The 20028-nt window shown below is 42.1% G+C and overlaps 1 pseudogene; it reads right to left on the bottom strand.

Moving 5' to 3' along the window:
• LOC139376890 (dihydropyrimidine dehydrogenase [NADP(+)]-like) overlaps positions 1-20028 on the bottom strand; it is a 192698-nt pseudogene that overhangs the window by 116062 nt on the left and 56608 nt on the right.

Genomic DNA, 20028 nt, shown 5'->3' with positions numbered 1-20028 from the left:
CTTTAATTCTGCAACCTGTTCTATTATTTATGGTGACTTTGTTTTCAGGTCTTAAATGTGTGCTAAATGAGCCACAGAGGGAGGTCAACTGGCTCCTGGCCACACCATTACACCATTACACATTCATCTCAGGCTCCCGCATTAGACTCAGACACCTTGTTAGCTTCCCATTGTGGCTCCATCTCCATCTGTCAGTTTAAGCTAGAGAGATCAGTTTTCTCAATCCACAGCATTCGGCATACAGTATGTCGCTCTTCCGCACCTGCGTTGGAAAGTTGCAGAGCCACAGCGCTGTTTGTCAGACCAGGAGACATCCCGGAAATCGACAGTTTGGCCTAAAAACTAATATGACCGCTCTATAGAGAGGGGAGACTCTCACAAACACAACTTCTATTTGTGAAGTCTGGACATGTTGAATGCACTGAGTCCCCAAGTCCAGAACAGACTATGGGAGGTGCACAGTACTACATAGAGCCATGACTACATGGAACTCTATTACACATAAATTAACTAATGCAATCAGTACAATTTGATTAAAAAAACAGAGAAAAATACACATTATGGACCAGCGGGGACTGTGAAGCAACACAAACATAGGCACTGACACATGCATACAAACACACGATAACATACGCACTATACACACACATACACATTGTATCGTGGATATGTGGTAGCAGATTAGGGGCCTGAGGGTACACACTTAATATGTTGTGAAATCTGTTGCTCTTCCTAGAGCTGGCATCCCGGCCAAACTGCCAAGTCAGGGGAGAAGGAACTTGGTCAGGGAGGTGACCAAAACATTGTAATATTTAAAGAAATGTAGAACTGCATTAATTTTGCTGGACCCGAGGAAGAGTACCTGTTGCCTTGGAAGCAGCTAATGGGGATCCATAATAAATGCAATAAAAACACGATGGTGTTCTCCTTTTTGCTCTCATCTGGACTCATCTAAGGGTAACCCAAACAAATAAATGAAGTACGGAGATAGTTTTGTGCCAACAAAAATAAGGGCTTAAATATGAGTAGGTGTGTATATAAAAAATATATACAGTACATTCAAGAAAGTATTCAGACCCCTTGACTTTTTCCAAATTGTATTATATTACAGCCCTATTCTAAAATGGATTAAATACAAATTGTACTTCATCAGTCAACACACAATAACCCATTATCACAAAGCAAAAACAGGTTTTTATAAATTTGTGCAAAGTTATTTAAAAAACTACACAGAAATAGATTATTTATGTAAGTATTCAGACCTATGCTATGAGACTCGAAAATGAGATCACATGCATCTTGTTTCCATTGATCATCCTTCCGAAAAAACAAACACCTAAAGACTCTCAGACCATGAGAAACAAGATTCTCTGGTTTGATGAAACCAAGATTGAACTCTGGCCTGAATTCCAAGAATCACGTCTGGAGAAAACCTGGCACCATCCCTACGGTGAAGCATGGTGGTGGCAGTATCATGCTGTGGGGATGTTTTTCAGCAGCAGGGACTGGGAGAGTAGTGAGGATCGAGAGAAAGATGAACGGAGCAAAGTACAGAGAGATCCTTGACAAAAACCTGCTCTAGAGCGCTCAGGACCACCGACTTTGGCGAAGGTTCACCTTCCAACAGGACAACGACCCTAAGCACACAGCCAAGACAACACGGGAGTTGCTTTGGGACAAGTCTCAAAATGTCCTTGAGTGACATCTCTGGATAGACCTGAAAATAGCTGTGCAGTGACACTCCATCCAATCTGACAGAGCTCGAGAGGATCTGCAGAGATTAATGGGAGAAACTCCCCAAAAACAGGTGTGCCAAGCTTGTAGCATCATACCCAAGAAGACTCTAGGCTGTAATCGCTGTTAAAGATGCTTCAACAAAGTACTGAGTAAAGGGTTTGAATACTTATGTAAATGAATATTTCAACAACAACAAAAAATTATACATTTGAAAAATTTCTCAAAACTTGTTTTTGCTTTGTAATTATGGGGTATTGAGTGTAGATTGATGAGGGGGATTTTTGAAAATCAATTTCAGAATAAGACTAAGGTAACAAAATGTGGAAAAAGTAAAGGGATCTGAGTACTTTCCGAATGCACTGTATATACAGTACTACTCAAAAATGTGGACACACCTACTCATTCAAGGGTTTTTCTTTATTTGTACTATTTTCTACATTGTAGAATAATAGTGAAGACATCAAACTATGAAATAACACATATGGAATCATGTAGTAAACAATAAAGTGTTAAACAAATCTCCAACTGCTCTTAAACACAGTAAAACGAAATGCATGCTCTTCAAGCGATCGCTGCCCACACCTGCCCGCCCGCCCAGCATCACTACTCTGGACGGTTTTGACTTAGAATATGTGGACAACTACAAATACCTAAGTGTCTGGTTAGACTGTAAACTCTCCTTCCAGACTCACATTAAGCATCTCCAATCCAAAATTAAATCTAGAATCAGCTTCCTATTTCGCAACAAAGCATCCTTCACTCATGCTGCCAAACATACCCTCGTAAAACTGACTATCCCACCGATCCTTGACTTCGGCGATGTCATTTAAAAAATAGCCTCCGACACTCTACTCAGCAAATTTGATGCAGTCCATCACAGTGCCATCCGTTTTGTCACCAAAGCCCCATATACTACCCACCATTGCGACCTGTATGCTCTCGTTGGATGGCCCTCGCTTCATATTTGTCGCCAAACCCACTGGCTCCAGGTCATCTATAAGTCTTTGCTAGGTAAAGCCCCGCCTTATCTCAGCTCACTGGTCACCATAGCAGCACCCACCCGTAGCACGCGCTCCAGCAGGTATATTTCACTGGTCACCCCCCAAAGCCAATTCCTCCTTCTGCCGCCTTTCCTTCCAGTTCTCTGCTGCCAATGACTGGAACGAACTGCAAAAACCACTGAAGCTGGAGACCCATATCTTCCTCACTAGCTTTAAGCACCAGCTGTCAGAGCAGCTCATAGATCACTGCACCTGTACATAGCCCACCAGTAATTAGCCCATCCAACTACCTCATCCCCATACTGTTATCTATTTTATTTATTTAGCTCCCTTGCACCCCAGTATCTCTATTTGTACACTCATCTTCTGCACATCTATCACTCCAGTGTTTAATTGCTATATTGTAATTATTTTGCCACTATGGCCGATGTATTGCCTTACCTCTGTTATCCTACCTCATTTGCACGCACTGTATATAGACTTTTTCTATTGTATTATTGACTGTATGTTTGTTTATTCCATATTCAACTCTGTGTTGTTGTTTGTGTTGCCCTGCTTTGGTTTATCTTGGCCAGGTCGCAGTTGTAAATGAGAACTTGTTCTCTACTAGCCTACCTGGATAAAAAATATAAAAAAATAAATCATATTTGGGATTCTTCAAAGTAGCCACCCTTTGCCTTGACAACAGCTTTGCAGACTCTTGGCATTCTCTCAACCAGCTTCTTGAGGTAGTCACCTGTAAGGCATTTCAGGTGTGATTTGTTAACGTAATTTGTGGAATTTCTTTCCTTCTTAATGCGTTTGAGCCAATCAGTTGTGTTGTGACAAGGTAGGATTGGCACACAGAGGTTAGCTAGTCCTATTGAGTAAAGACCAAGTCCATATTATGGCAAGAACAGCTCAAATAAGCAAAGAAAAATGACAGTCCATCATTACTTAGAGACATGCAGGTTAGTCAAGAACTTTCTTCAAGTGCTGATGCAAAAACCATCAACCTCTATGATGAAACTGGCTCTCATGAGGATGGCCACAGGAAAGGAAGACCCAGAGTTACCTCTGCTGCCGAGGAGAAGTTCATTAGAGTTACCAACCTCAGAAATTGGCAGTAAACTGCACTTCAGATTGCAGACCAAATAAATGATTCACAGAGTTCAAGTAACAGACACATCTCAACATCAACTGTTCAGAGGAGACTCCGTGAATCAGGCCATCATGGTCGAATCCCTGCAACGACACCACTACTAAAGGACACCAAAACTAAGAAGAGACTTGCTTGGGCCAAGAAACACGAGCAATGGATACTAGACCGGTGGAAATCTGTCCTTCGTTCTGATGAGTCAAAATGTGACATTTTTGGTTCCAACCGTTGTGTCTTTGTGAGACGCAGTGAAGGAAAATGAATTATCTCTGCATGTGTGGTTCCCACTGTGAAGCATGGAGGAGGAGCTGCGATGGTGTTGGGGGTACTTTGCTGGTGACACTGTCAGTGATTTATTTAGAATTCACGCACACTTAACCAACATGGCTACCATAGCATTCTGCAGCGATACGCCATCCCATCTGGTTTGAGCTTAGTGGGTCTATCATTTGTTTTCAACATGACAATGACCCAAAACACACCTCCAGGTTGTGTAAGGGCTATTTAACCAAGGAGGAGAGTGATGTAGTGCTGTATCAGATGACCTGGCCTTTCACAATCACCCGACCTCAACCCTATTGAGATGGTTTGGGATGAATCGGACTGCATAGTGAAGGAAGAACAAACAACAAGTGCTCAGCATATATGGGAACTCCTTCAAGACTGTTGGAAAAGCATCCCAGGTGACTACCTCATGGAGCTGGTTCACAGAATACCAAGAGTGTGTAAAGTTGTTATCAAGGCAAAGGGTGGCTACTTTGAAGAACCTCAAATATAAAATGCTTTCATCAAAATGCCCACTCAAGACAAATCTTCAAACTGTCAGTCAGCTTACCAAGGTATTTACAAGCAGCACAGAAATGTAATCATCCACATGTATTGATTACATCTTTACTAATGCTGCAGATATCTGCTCTAAAACAGTATCCAAATCCATAGGATGTAGTGATCATAATGTAATAGCCATATCTAGGAAAACCAAAGTTCCAACGACTGGGCCTAATATAGTGTATAAGACGTCATTACATTAAGTTTCATAGTGATTCCTTTGTTTAAGATGTAAATAATATTTTCTGGTCTGTGGTGTTTAATGCGGAGCAACCAGACACTGGAATATAAAAACGGTTAAATCCCCATGGATTGATGAGGAATTAAAAAATGTTATGGTTGAGAGGGATGAGACAAATTGAATTGCAAATAAGTCTGGCTACTTGGCCGATTGGCAAACATACTGTAAATTGAGAAATCATGTAACTAAATTGAACAAAAAGAAGAAGAAACTGTACTAATATGAAATGATATGAAGAATGATAGTTAAACGCTTTGGACTAGCCTTTACTGATTCCAACAGCCGACCAATCAGCCTGTTACTAACCCTTAGTAAACCTTTGAGAAAAAATGTGTTGACTAAATAGAAGGCTATTTCACAGTAAACAAATGAACAGCAGATTTTAAGCATGCTTATAGAGAAGGGAATTCAACAAACAGTGTTTAAGGCACAAATGACTGGCTAAGAAAAGATAATGAAACGTTTGTGGGAGCTGTTTTGTTAGACTTCAGTGCAGCTTTTGACATTATCGTCATAATCTGCTGCTGGAAAAAACCTGTGTGTGATGGCTTTCATCCCCTACTAACATTAATCATATGCATGTCAAGCTCTCTTGGCTCAAAGTAGAGTAGCGATTCACTTCATCACTACTTGTATTTGTGAGAAGTACTGACATGTTGAATGCACCTAGCTGTCTGTTTCAACTATTAGCACACAGGTCAGACACCCATGCATACCTCACAAGACATGCCATCAGAGGTCTCTTCACAGTCCCCAAGTCCAGAACACTATGGGACTATGGGAGGCGCACAGTACTACATAAAGCCATAACTGTATGGAACTCTGTCCACATGAAGTAACTCCTGCAATTGATAAAATCTGATTTTAAAAAACGGATAAAAATAAATATTTGACTCTTGTTCATGTAGTGTATATATACTGAACAAAAATATAAAGGCAACATGAGATGGCAAAGGGGGTAATGTGGGCCTTGTTCAATAATTAGGTTCAGGTTCAGCTGTGTGAATCCTTTTGGCATAGCTTCAATGCCTAAGTAAGCCTAGACAAAAATGTACAGGTATGTGTCCAAATGATATATATACTCCCACACACATAAACAGCTACACACACACACACACACACACACACACACACACACACACACACACACACACACACACACACACACACACACACACACACACACACACACACACACACACACACACACACACACACACACACACACACACACAGACGTACAAACACCCCATATTATCAAGGGATGGAGAGAGATTATGGCATGCTTAAGGGATGTCGTTGTAGCTGTCAGAGCTGTCAGTGCAGTAGACTGGAAGTCCTTAGAGGAACACTGGAGAATGTCTACCAGCTGCACACAACGCCCACTGAGTCTGGCCCTGTCATAGGAGACACACACACACACCGTCGTCTATTCTAATACCAGGACCAACCCCACACCTGCAACCCACAAGGGAGATCTGGGGTAGCAGGTGGAGGAATCTGGTGTGTGTGTGTGTGTGTGTGTGTGTGTGTGTGTGTGTGTGTGTGTGTGTGTGTGTGTTAGCCTACAGCTGTGCCTTAAGGCTGTTTTAAAGGCTGTTATCCTTTACTGTTCAGCTATAGATATACTGCAGGTTGTATTAGGGTCATCACAAACCATACTGCCAGTTTTTACGCCACATATTGAGACAATATAAGAATACTGATTGAAAAACAGTATGTATGTATCACTACATTTATGTTCCTTGAAAGCCATTGACATTGACTTACAGCTCTCTCTCTCTCTGACAACAGTATTCTTGAGTAAGGCATACGATCTTTCCACAAAACTATAATTCGACAATAAACAAATAGCACACAACATTACAGACTAGTACTTGGACATGAATGTATTTAAATTGCTTCAACAGACTAAAGCCTCTGGGGATCCGCTCACTCCTTCAAATGGGACAGGGGCCCTGTTATAAAAGCCATCGTCGGGCATCGTTGTAATGAGAGCTCTGGGGAGCGTGTCACAAATGTCTGGAGGGACGAGACGAGACCTTCGAGACCGTCCACTCCACATCCAGGCACTGTCATCTTAATTATACAAGCTGCCTTAGGACGTGACCAATTAAGATTGGCTTCAGTATTAAAGTACCCCTCCTCTCTCTCTCCTCTCTCCTCTCTACGTCCTGCTGTCTCTAGCTACTTGTGCTGGTAAGTTATGCAGTGGAAAGGGACACTTTCTTATCTTCTTCTCATAATGAATCCATGTTTCTTTGTCCTGGTGTGATGCCAAAGAGAGGAAGGAGTGGAGGGGAGAGGAGGGGAGAAGAGAGGTACGGGACTTCAGTCGGTAGCCTAATGGAGTCTTTGAGGAAGACGATGTGTTGCTCTTCCTAATTAGCAACAACGTAATGTCTCGGGGACTAATGATCGCATTTTTACTTCAATTGCCAGGGTTTCAGTGTCTCTGTGTTGAAAGCCTTTTTGTCTGGTCACAGGGTCCTTAGCGGCTTCAAATACTCAACGTTGATTTTTAAAAAGGGGAAAAAAGAGATGACAGAAAAATGAGCCAAATGGCGAGCCCTCTACAGACAATACACTACACATCACATAACATTATATTGTACTGTATATATACAATACATGTGAAGAGTTTAATTCCAAAATGCTATATATCAATTTTCAGACATTATTTTGACATCTAATCGTGGCACAGGGTTGTTAAATGACAGACATGTATTTGTTTGAAACCTATCACTAGATTGTTTGTCTCTCTGAAATGAAACAATAACATTTTGTTACAAAATAAGATAAATCTGCCTCACTCTCAGAGAAAAAAGTAGCTAGCACTGCAAGGTTTTTACACAGTCAAATGTGACGAAAAGAACTGTAGAAACTACAGTGCCTTCCGAAAGTATTCGGCCCCCTTGAACTTTGCGACCTTTTGCCACATTTCAGGCTTCAAACATAAAGATATAAAACTGTATTTTTTTGTGAAGAATCAACAACAAGTGGGACACAATCATGAAGTGGAACGACATTTATTGGATATTTCAAACTTTTTTAACAAATCAAAAACTGAAAAATTGGGCGTGCAAAATTATTCAGCCCCCTTAAGTTAATACTTTGTAGCGCCACCTTTTGCTGCGATTACAGCTGTAAGTCGCTTGGGGTATGTCTCTATCAGTTTTGCACATCGAGAGACTGAAATTTTTTCCCATTCCTCCTTGCAAAACAGCTCGAGCTCAGTGAGGTTGGATGGAGAGCATTTGTGAACAGCAGTTTTCAGTTCTTTCCACAGATTCTCGATTGGATTCAGGTCTGGACTTTGACTTGGCCATTCTAACACCTGGATATGTTTATTTTTGAATCATTCCATTGTAGATTTTGCTTTATGTTTTGGATCATTGTCTTGTTGGAAGACAAATCTCCGTCCCAGTCTCAGGTCTTTTGCAGACTCCATCAGGTTTTCTTCCAGAATGGTCCTGTATTTGGCTCCATCCATCTTCCCATCAATTTTAACCATCTTCCCTGTCCCTGCTGAAGAAAAGAAGGCCCAAACCATGATGCTGCCACCACCATGTTTGACAGTGGGGATGGTGTGTTCAGCTGTGTTGCTTTTACGCCAAACATAACGTTTTGCATTGTTGCCAAAAAGTTCAATTTTGGTTTCATCTGACCAGAGCACCTTCTTCCACATGTTTGGTGTGTCTCCCAGGTGGCTTGTGGCAAACTTTAAACAACACTTTTTATGGATATCTTTAAGAAATGGCTTTCTTCTTGCCACTCTTCCATAAAGGCCAGATTTGTGCAATATACGACTGATTGTTGTCCTATGGACAGAGTCTCCCACCTCAGCTGTAGATCTCTGCAGTTCATCCAGAGTGATCATGGGCCTCTTGGCTGCATCTCTGATCAGTCTTCTCCTTGTATGAGCTGAAAGTTTAGAGGGACGGCCAGGTCTTGGTAGATTTGCAGTGGTCTGATACTCCTTCCATTTCAATATTATCGCTTGCACAGTGCTCCTTGGGATGTTTAAAGCTTGGGAAATCTTTTTGTATCCAAATCCGGCTTTAAACTTCTTCACAACAGTATCTCGGACCTGCCTGGTGTGTTCCTTGTTCTTCGTGATGCTCTCTGCGCTTTTAACGGACCTCTGAGACTATCACAGTGCAGGTGCATTTATACGGAGACTTGATTACACACAGGTGGATTGTATTTATCATCATTAGTCATTTAGGTCAACATTAGATCATTCAGAGATCCTCACTGAACTTCTGGAGAGAGTTTGCTGCACTGAAAGTAAAGGGGCTGAATAATTTTGCACGCCCAATTTTTCAGTTTTTGATTTGTTAAAAAAGTTTGAAATATCCAATAAATGTCGTTCCACTTCATGATTGTGTCCCACTTGTTGTTGATTCTTCACAAAAAAATACAGTTTTATATCTTTATGTTTGAAGCCTGAAATGTGGCAAAAGGTCGCAAAGTTCAAGGGGGCCGAATACTTTTGCAAGGCACTGTATACATTTGTGACATAAATATTAAATATATATATATATATATATATATTTTTAAATTATTTATCCATTATTTTACCAGGTAAGTTGACTGAGAACATGTTCTCATTTGCAGCCACGACCTGGGGAATAGTTACAGGGGAGAGGAGGGGGTTGAATGAGCCAATTGTAAATTATATATATATATAAAAACACTAGCATATTATATATATATATAAAAATGTATCAGTAGTGTAATATGAGATTTGTGCTCTAGTCAAAAGGTGTGCAGTGTATAGGGAATAGGGTGCCATTTGGGAAAAGATCCTAACTCTAACCAAAACACTAGCATAAGGCTAGATTTGTGATCTGTTGAATTTATATGTTAAATATACGGAATGCGAACATTCCATTCCATCCAAACAATGGATTGTTAGTAATACCCATCTGACATCTATGAATAAAAAACCTGAGGACAGTAATATTTTACACATACATAAAGGTAGCCATAAGCACTCATTTCTCATAAAAAACACAAATGTGAAAATTGGTGGATATACACTCTTACAAAAAAGTTTCCAGTGGGGTTCTTCAGCTGTCCCCATAGGATAACCCCTTTTGGTTCAAGTTAGACCCCTTTTTGGTTCCAGTTAGAACCTGTTTTGGCTTCCATGTAGAACTCTCTGTGGAAAGGGTTCTACCTGGAACCAAATAAGTTCTACCTGGAACCAAAATTGTTTCTTCAGTTATCCTTTGGGAACAGCTGAAGAACCTTTTTTGATTCGAGATAGCACCTTTTTTCTAAGAGTGTAGCGTTTTGGAAATAAACTCTGCATGTACACTCTTTTATCCTGTTTCTAACAAGTTTACATAGAGTTCTTCATTAAACAACCCATGCCCAACCCTCCTCACCCTAAGCCGTGTCTGTATGCTGTGTCGATAATTGCACAAACCTGTTGCTGAGAACTAATGGTGCCCAGGCCTTAACAAGGGATCCACTTCCTGGATCCTGGATGACTCAACATAAGTAATGAGAACATGGTGTCAGCAAGCCGCAGGAGTCCGTGGCCCCTGACAGCACTCCCCACCAGCCCCACAACCCCCCATCCCTCACCCTCAACTCCTCAATCTCCCTACCCTAGGAGGAACACACACGCACCCACACACACACCACTCAATCTCCCTAGTCCCTACCCTAGGAAGATCACCTCCCCCCACCTCCCTATGACTCTCCATCCCTTCCTTAGCCACGGAGAGGTGAAGGCACGCCAGCTGGACTTTGATGTCAGACATTATTAGCTGTCAGGGAACCTGCATTTTTCATAAGCATTGCAGGTCCCTCACAGTGTGGAAGATCCTATCCCGCTCACACAGATACTATGACATTTAGCTAGGTTAACACAGTATAGTCCTCGGTACAGACCATGGAGTGTACTGCCACCAGTGTGTCTGTCTCTCTTGTCTCTCTCTATCCCTCCCCCCTCACCCCCTACTGTGAAAGGAAAACAAATGTTAGTAACATTAACACCACACACAAGTTAGATGTCACAACGCCATACCTTACGCTTTACCTTACAACCCAACTGACCTTACCACTACTCTGGTTGTGTTGACTCAGCAAAGAGAGAGAAGCATCGTCCAAAAGAATAAAGTTCCCTTTCTGTTTCAAAACAGTTCCGATGGGTATTGATTAAAAGCACTGTGTGAAAAGAATGGAAAGATGTTCGGGCCTTTATGTGTAAAAGAATATACACATAAATATCCCTATGTGATGCGTCGAATACGTGTTTAATATGACGCGTCAAATAACAAAATGCTATTATAGAATGTTGTGTGTGCTGAATTTGCATGCACAAGCCGGTGCCACCACTACAGTCAGTCTGCAAACGAGCACGCACTATGGCCGCAATGTGTTTACTCTGTGTTTACGATACTGCAATGGTAATATATATATATTTTATTCATTTATTTAACCTTTATTTACCTAGGCAAGTCAGTTAAGAACAAGTTCTTATTTACAATTATGGCCTACCAAAAGGCAAAAGGCCTCCTGCGGGGGGGATTAAAAATGTCAAATAAAATAAAAATATTGGACAAAACACACATCACGACAAGAAAGACACAATAACATTACAACATTACAAAAAGAGACATAAGACATTATATGGCAGCAACACATGAAAACAGCATGGTAGCAACACCACATGACAACAACATGGTAGCAACACAACATGGCAGCAGCACAACATGGCAGCAGCACAACATGGTAGCAGCACAAAACATGCTACAAACATTATTGGGCACAGACAACAGCACAAAGGGCAAGAAGGTGGAGACAATAATACATCACGCGAAGCAGCCACAACTCTCAGTAAGAGTGTCATTGATTGAGTCCTTGAATGAAGAGATGGAAATAAAACGGTCCAGTTTGAGTGTTTTTTGCAGCGAACTGAAATAAGGAGCGACCCAGGGAAGTGTGTGCTTTGGGGACCTTTAACAGAACGTGACTGACAGAACGGGTGTTGTATGTGGAGGATGAGGGCTGCAGTAGGTATCTCAGATAGTGGGGAGTGAGACCTAAGAGGGTTTTATAAATAAGCATCAACCAGTGGGTCTTGCGACGTGTATACAGAGATGACCAGTTTACAGAGGAGTAAAGAGTACTAGTGATGTGTCCTATAAGGAGCATTGGTGGCAAATCTGATGGCCGAATGGTAAAGAACATCTAGGCACTCGAGAGCACCCTTACCTGCAGATCTACAAATTACGTCTCCGTAATCTAGCACGGGTAAGATGTTTATCTGAATCAGGGTTAGTTTGGCAGCTGGGGTAAAACAACAATTACGATTGATGAAACCAAGTCTAGATTTCACCTTAGCCTGCAGCTTTGATATGTGCTGAGAGAAGGACAGTGTACCATCTAGCCATACTCCCAACTACTTGTATGAGGTGACTACCTCAAGCTCTAAACTCTCAGAGGTAGTAATCACACTGGTGGGGAGAGGGGCATTCTTCTTCCCAAACTACATGACCTTTGTTTTGGAGGTGTTCAGAACACGGTTAAGGGCAGAGAAAGCCCTTAACAGAAAATAAGCTAGTATTTGTTCGACCGAATGCGTGAGCATTTGACATGAGATCAGGGTCAAACGAGCCATTTTTTTGTTGTTGACATACTCAGTTGTCCAACACATAGATAACAAACTAAACAAGCTAGCCATCTACCTAGCCCTGTTAGCCCAAGCTAACGTTATGACAACAGTGTTTTCCACAAGTAGATAGATTAGCCAGTCAAATACAAAAAAGTAGCCAGCCAGGCATCCCAAAATAACTATATTTTAGTGGCCTCTAGTACATTCTAATACATGGCTCATCAACTACACCGAACAACAATATAAACACAACAAGTGTCGGTCCCATGTTTCATGAGCTGAAATAACATTTCCCAGAAATGTTCCTTATGCACACAAATATTATTTCTCTCAAATTTTGTGCACCAATTTGTTTACATCCCTGTGAGTGACAATTTCTCCTTTGCCAAGATAATCCATCCACTTGACAGGTGTTGCATATCAAGAAGCTGACTCAACGGCATGATCATTGTGCTGGGGATAATAAAAGGCCACTCTAAAATGTGCAGTTTTGCCCCACTCAACACAATGCCACAGCTGTCTCAAGTTTTGAGGGAGCGTGCAATTGGCATGCTGACTGCAGGAATATCCACCATAGCTGTTGCCAGAGAATTGAATGTTAATTTCTCTACCATAAGTCACGTCCAATGTTGTTTTAGATCATTTGTCAGTGCGTCCAACCGGCCTCATAACCGCAGACCAGATGTAACCACAGGATGACAGCTTGTTCCAGTTCCCGCCAATATCCAGCAACTTCGCACAGCCATTGAAGAGGAGTGGGACAACGTTCCACAGGCCGCAATCAACAGCCTGATCAACTCTATTCGAAGGAGATGTGTCGCGCTGCATGAGGCAAATGGTGGTCACACCAGATACTGACTAGTTTTCTGATCCACGCCCCTACCTTTTTTTTTGTTACAGTATCTGTGACCAACAGATGCATATCTGTATTCCCAGTCATGTGAAATCCATAGATTAGGTCCTAATGAATTCATTTCAATTGACTGATTTCCTTATATGTACTGTAACTCAGGGCTATTTTTGTGCATGGTCGTGGGTCCGGAACATAATGACAAATAATTTGGAGACTGCAAATTGACACACTGCTCGCTTAACCCGGAAGCCAGCCGCACCAATCTGGCGGAGAAGTCAGCTTGCAGGCACCTGGCCTGCCACAAGGATTCGCTTGAGTGCGATGGGACAAGGAAATCCCGGCCGGCTAAACCCTCTCCTAACCCGGATGACCCTGGGCCAATTGTACCCCGCCTCATGGGTCTCCCGGTCACATCCGGTTGTAACACAGCCTGGGGTGCTTACATTTTCCTCTCTATTATGGTGGGAATACTTGGCAAAATATTTCCAAAAATAAAATCACTTCCTGGTGGTTTTGCAGTGTTTTATGTCCAACAATGAATATGTAAATATGTAGTACCATGTGGTACCAGTCAAACGTTTAGATACACCTACTCATTCAAGGATTTTTCTTTATTTGGACTATTTTCTACATTGTAGAATAAAAGTGAAGACATCAAAACTGTAAAATAACACATATGGAATCATGTAGTAACCAAAAATGTGTTAAACAAATCAAAATATATGTTAAATTTGAGATTCTTCAAAGTAGCCAAAGATCCTTCATTAACTTGTCTCCTCCCCTTCTTCTACAACGATTGAAATGGATTTAACAAGTTACATCAATAAGGGATCATAGCTTTCACCTGGATTCACCTGGTCAGTCTGTCATGGAATGAGCAGGTGTTCTTAATGTTTTGTATATTCAGTGTATAACCCTGTTTCATGATTTATGAATGACAAAGGGATATTCAGTCAGTTCGACACCTTTTATAAACTAGTCAACACTTGCTGTTCAGTTGTCAATCAACGCACAGTAAATATCTTAGGCCTACTTGGCGCCACGACTCTGTGTAGCTGCCTATGTGATAAACGATTGTGTCAGAAAACAATAACTAGGCTATTGGATTTAGACTCATCGTTACTACTTACATTACATAGGACGTGCAAATTCATGAGCATCATGCTCTTTCTCCCTCCGCCGTGTAAGAAATTAGACTGCAACCAGAGATCTGTATATAATGACAATATGTTTCTGTCTCTGCCCAAACAATGGGAGTCATTGTCCCAAAGGTGGGAAGGCAGTTTAGGTACAACATAAGCCCATAGAAACGCATTAGGCTTATTTTGGAAAAGATTTTGGCGAGAGTGAAACCTCTCACTTTGCCTCCTCCTCTCTGCTGCGTTTCCCTGTCATCGCTCGCTTTGTAAAAGATCACTAGAAGATGCATATCGTTCAATCTAGCGGGAGAGGGCTCAACGAACTAGCCAATTGGAACTTTAAAAAGAAAAGTAGCCTAGTTAATATGAAGTGGAAAATGTAGCTGCCTGAAAATGAGTGTGTAACCGGCTGATTAGCCAACAACTGACGCTAAACGAAAACACTGTGAACAACTAGCTAGCTTCATCTGGCTAGTGTGGCTTGACTGGACCAGGTCCGACTATCATCAACCAAATACAAAAACTGTTTTATAAATTAGGGGTATTTTAGATGATGACACCTCGTTACATAAATAGCTAGCTAACTATAGCTACTGAAAAATATTATATCATTTTGCCATCGATTGGGGGAGAACATTGTTTGCATCCATCAGCTAGCTAGCTTTGTTTCTGACCAGCACTGTCCCAGAGCTTGGGGAAGTGTGTTTCTGACCAGCACTGTCCCAGAGCTTGGGGAAGTGTGTTTCTGACCAGCACTGTCCCAGAGCTTGGGGAAGTGTGTTTCTGACCAGCACTGTCCCAGAGATTGGGGAAGTGTGTTTCTGACCAGCACTGTCCCAGAGCTTGGGGAAGTGTGTTTCTGACCAGCACTGTCCCAGAGCTTGGGGAAGTGTGTGTCTGACCAGCACTGTCCCAGAGCTTGGGGAAGTGTGTTTCTGACCAGCACTGTCCCAGAGCTTGGGGAAGTGTGTTTCTGACCAGCACTGTCCCAGAGCTTGGGGAATTGTGTTTCTGACCAGCACTGTCCCAGAGCTTGGGGAAGTGTGTTTCTGACCAGCACTGTCCCAGAGCTTGGGGAAGTGTGTTTCTGACCAGCACAGTCCCAGAGCTTGGGGAAGTGTGTTTCTGACCAGCACTGTCCCAGAGCTCGGGGAAGTGTGTTTCTGACCAGCACTGTCCCAGAGCTCGGGGAAGTGTGTTTCTGACCAGCACTGTCCCAGAGCTTGGGGAAGTGTGTGTCTGACCAGCACTGTCCCAGAGCTTGGGGAAGTGTGTTTCTAACCAGCACTGTCCCAGAGATTGGGGAAGTGTGTGTCTGACCAGCACTGTCCCAGAGCTTGGGGAAGTGTGTTTCTGACCAGCACTGTCCCAGAGATTGGGGAAGTGTGTTTCTGACCAGCACTGTCCCAGAGATTGGGGAAGTGTGTTTTTGACCAGCACTGTCCCAGAGGTTGGGGAAGTGTGTTTCTGACCAGGACTGTCCCAGAGATTGGGGAAGTGTGTTTCTGACCAGCACTGTCCCAGAGCTTGGGGAAGTGTGTGTCTGACCAGCACTGTCCCAGAGCTTGGGGAAGTGTGTTTCTGACCAGCACTGTCCCAGAGCTTGGGGAAGTGTGTGTCTGACCAGCACTGTCCCAGAGCTTGGGGAAGTGTGTTTCTGACCAGCACTGTCCCAGAGCTTGGGGAAGTGTGTGTCTGACCAGCACTGGCCCAGAGATTGGGGAAGTGTGTTTCTGACCAGCACTGTCCCAGAGCTTGGGAAAGTGTGTTTCTGACCAGCACTCTCCCAGAGATTGCAGCGGCAGGTGCGCAAGACAAAACATTAACATCATCATAGCATAGGTATCAATGAATCGTTGTGACGTATGAAATAGGATTGATAGTGTAATCAATGTGTAATGACTACGTACAAAATTGTTGAACATGTTAAATTATTATGTGCAATCATATTCAGGTCCTGATTGGTCAACAAGCTTATTTGACGAGTCAAATAGTGTTATTTGACATGTATCTTTTTTGACACGCAAAGACCCAAATTATGTTCCATAGAAAAGTGCTACTGCTATCTTGTTTCAAAACTATGAACCTTGGAAAGTATTATTGGCTGCTCCAACTGTATTCACAAGTATAAAAACCTCACCATATGCAGTACTGTATGCTACTGAAAATTGCTTGTAATGAGTTGGTACGAACAGTCTATTTATATGTATTGGTAATGTAATTAAATGTACTTCTACTTACGACAGACTTTGAGACGTGTTCATGTCATTTGTCCCCGTGGAATGAAATCAGTCCGCGATGTACCTAGCCATGTGTTAAAAAAGCAACCGTCTTCACACGAGAGAACAGATTGGCAATCTTGTCACAGTGTCAAAGGTCTCCCTCCTGTGATTTCCAATGACTGCTAAATAAATCTCAAGCTCTAATTGCAAACACCCTTATGATTCACTGCTTAAAGTACTCCGATACTGCCTGGGGACTCCACATAAGCATTATTTTCAACAAATTAAACATTTACATTTTTTCCAGCATGTAGCCAATCTTGCCGTTCCCCTACAGACAAATGAATCCCTCCGAGAGGGAGAGGCTGAATGGTGACTATAAAACTAATTTGTTCCCCCAATAATTAGGAATGACTAAGAACACCTCCCCCCAAACCCCTCCATCACCACTCCTGTTATTGCGATGGTGACGTTTCCATGGCGACCCATTCCCCTCTTCTCATTTCCACCTCCTCCTTTCACCTGAACGCCTCACAGAGTGCCCCGTGTTCGCCTTAGAGTCATGTGCTTGATATCGTCAAAGTTGTTCTCCAACTTCACACAGCTCTGGAGAAAGAGAGGAGTGAGTGCGAGAGAGAGAGAGAGCAAGAGAGAGAGAAAGAGAGGGAGAGAGAGAGAAAAAAAGAGAGAGAGGAAAAGAGAGAGAGATAGAGAGATATATCAGATACTGTAGATGACGAGTCCATCCCAAGAAACAGAAGCAGAAGAAATACTATAAAATCTGAACGCATTGCGTACTTATTCATTATAATGTACCGTAGCAATGGAATGCGGTTTTATATATGACCTTTTAGGATGAGTACACCACTGAGTAATGCACTATAGCCAAAGATACAGGCCTCTTAGAAATTCCTGTTTCAAATAAGGATGATTAATTTGAGCTATTTAACACAGTAACGCGACACGGTTTACATTATCTGAAGGGAATCTATAGGGATCCGTTTTATAACGTCGACAAAGTTCACCATAAGCTGTTTCCTTTATTTAATAACCTAACACAGTTCAGGCCTATACACTGTTCACTGACTTAATCCTCTTAATGATGCGCAATGGGAGAGTAAATACAGCCAGCACAGTAGGCCCATTTTAGATTAAAGAGAAGGGAAGTATTTGGGAAGGGAGTGGAGAGTGGAGGGGAGTTGGATAGGGAGTGTGGTGGGAGACTTTATAAAGCTAATGCATATATAATTTTATTTCACTTGCCTCCACCATCAAACACACCTTGGGGCACGCTGATAATTGATATGTACTTTTAAATGCCGATATTAAAAAAATCCCTACCTCACATTTGGTATGTAATAAATTGAGCTTCAAATCTAAACCTGCCTCACCTAAAGCCCATTCTTGTGGGAAGCTGCTATGGACCACCAAGTGCTAACAATTAGTATCTGGATAATGTGTGATATGCTTGATAATGTGCATTTGGAAAGTACTTTTTCCACATTTTATTACGTTACAGTCTTGTTCTAAAATGTCTGTTTCCCAAATATGGGTGTGTGTAGTTGTTTTCTGTCTTTGTGTGTCTGCACCAGACAGAACTGTTTCGTTTTCGTTTCACTCTCTTTGTTATTTTGTTTAGTATTTCTGTTCCAATAAATAACATGAACACTTACCACGCTGCACATTGGTCCGATCCTTCATACTCCTCATCAGAAGAGGAAGAAAACCACTAAAATGACAAAAAAATATATCATTTACATACAATGAGGGAAAAAAGTATTTGATCCCCTGCTGATTTTGTATGTTTGCACACTGACAAAGAAATGATCAGTCTATAATTTTAATGCTAGGTTTATTTGAACAGTGAGAGACAGAATAACAAACAAAAAAACGCATGTCAAAAATGTAATAAATTGATTTGCATTTTAATGAGGGAAATAAGTATTTGACCCCTCTGCAAAACATGATTTAGTACTTGGTGGCAAAACCCTTGGTTGGCAATAACAGAGGTCAGACGTTTTTGTAGTTGGTCACCAGGTTTGCACACATCTCAGGAGGGATTTTGTCCCACTCCTCTTTGCAGATCTTCTCCAAGTCATTAATGTTTCGAGGCTGACGTTTGGCAACTCGAACTTTCAGCACCCTCCACAGATTTTCTATGGGATTAAGGTCTGGAGACTGGCTAGGCCACTCCAGGACCTTAATGTGCTTCTTCTTCAGCCATTCCTTTGTTGCCTTGGCATTGTGTTTTGGGTCATTGTCATGCTGGAATACCCATCCACAACCTATTTTCAATGCCCTGGCTGAGGGAAGGAGGTTCTCACCCAAGATTTGACGGTACATGGCCCCGTCCCTTTGATGCGGTGAAGTTGTCCTGTCCCCTTAGCAGAAACACACCCCCAAAGCATAATGTTTCCACCTCCATGTTTGACGGTGGGGATGGTGTTCTTGGGGTCATAGGCAGCATTCCTCCTCCTCCAAACACGGCGAGTTGAGTTGATGCCAAAGAGCTCCATTTTGGTCTCATCTGACCACAACACTTTCACCCAGTTGTCCTCTGAATCATTCAGATGTTCATTGGCAAACTTCAGACGGGCATGTATATGTGCAGGAATTCAAACCTTCACGGCGTAGTGTGTTACCAATTGTTTTTTTGGTGACTATGGTCCCAGCTGCTTTGAGATCATTGGCAAGATCCTCCTGTGTAGTTCTGGGCTGATTCCTCACCGTTCTCATGATCATTGCAACTCCACAAGGTGAGATCTTGCATGGAGCCCCAGGCTGAGGGAGATTGACAGTTATTTTGTGTTTCTTCCATTTGCGAATAATCGCACCAACTGTTGTCACCTTCTCACCAAGCTGCTTGGCGATGGTCTTGTAGGCCATTCCAGCCTTGTGTAGGTCTACAATCTTGTCCCTGACATCCTTGGAGAGCTCTTTGGTCTTGGCCATGGTGGAGAGTTTGGAATCTGATTGATTGATTGCTTCTTTGGACAGGTGTCTTTTATACAGGTAACAAACTGAGATTAGGAGCACTCCCTTTAAGAGTGTGCTCCTAATCTCAGCTCATTACCTTTATAAAAGACACCTGGGAGCCAGAAATCTTTCTGATTGAGAGGGGGTCAAATACTTATTTCCCTCATTAAAATGCAAATCAATTTATAACATTTTTGACATGTTTTTCTGGATTTTTTTGTTGTTATTCTGTCTCTCACTGTTCAAATAAACCTACCATT

Source organism: Oncorhynchus clarkii, chromosome 20 (assembly GCF_045791955.1).
Source record: "Oncorhynchus clarkii lewisi isolate Uvic-CL-2024 chromosome 20, UVic_Ocla_1.0, whole genome shotgun sequence".
Classification (NCBI taxonomy): Eukaryota; Metazoa; Chordata; class Actinopteri; order Salmoniformes; family Salmonidae; genus Oncorhynchus; species Oncorhynchus clarkii.
Note: the sequence above shows the minus strand (reverse complement) of the source record. Positions and strands in the feature narration are given on the sequence as shown.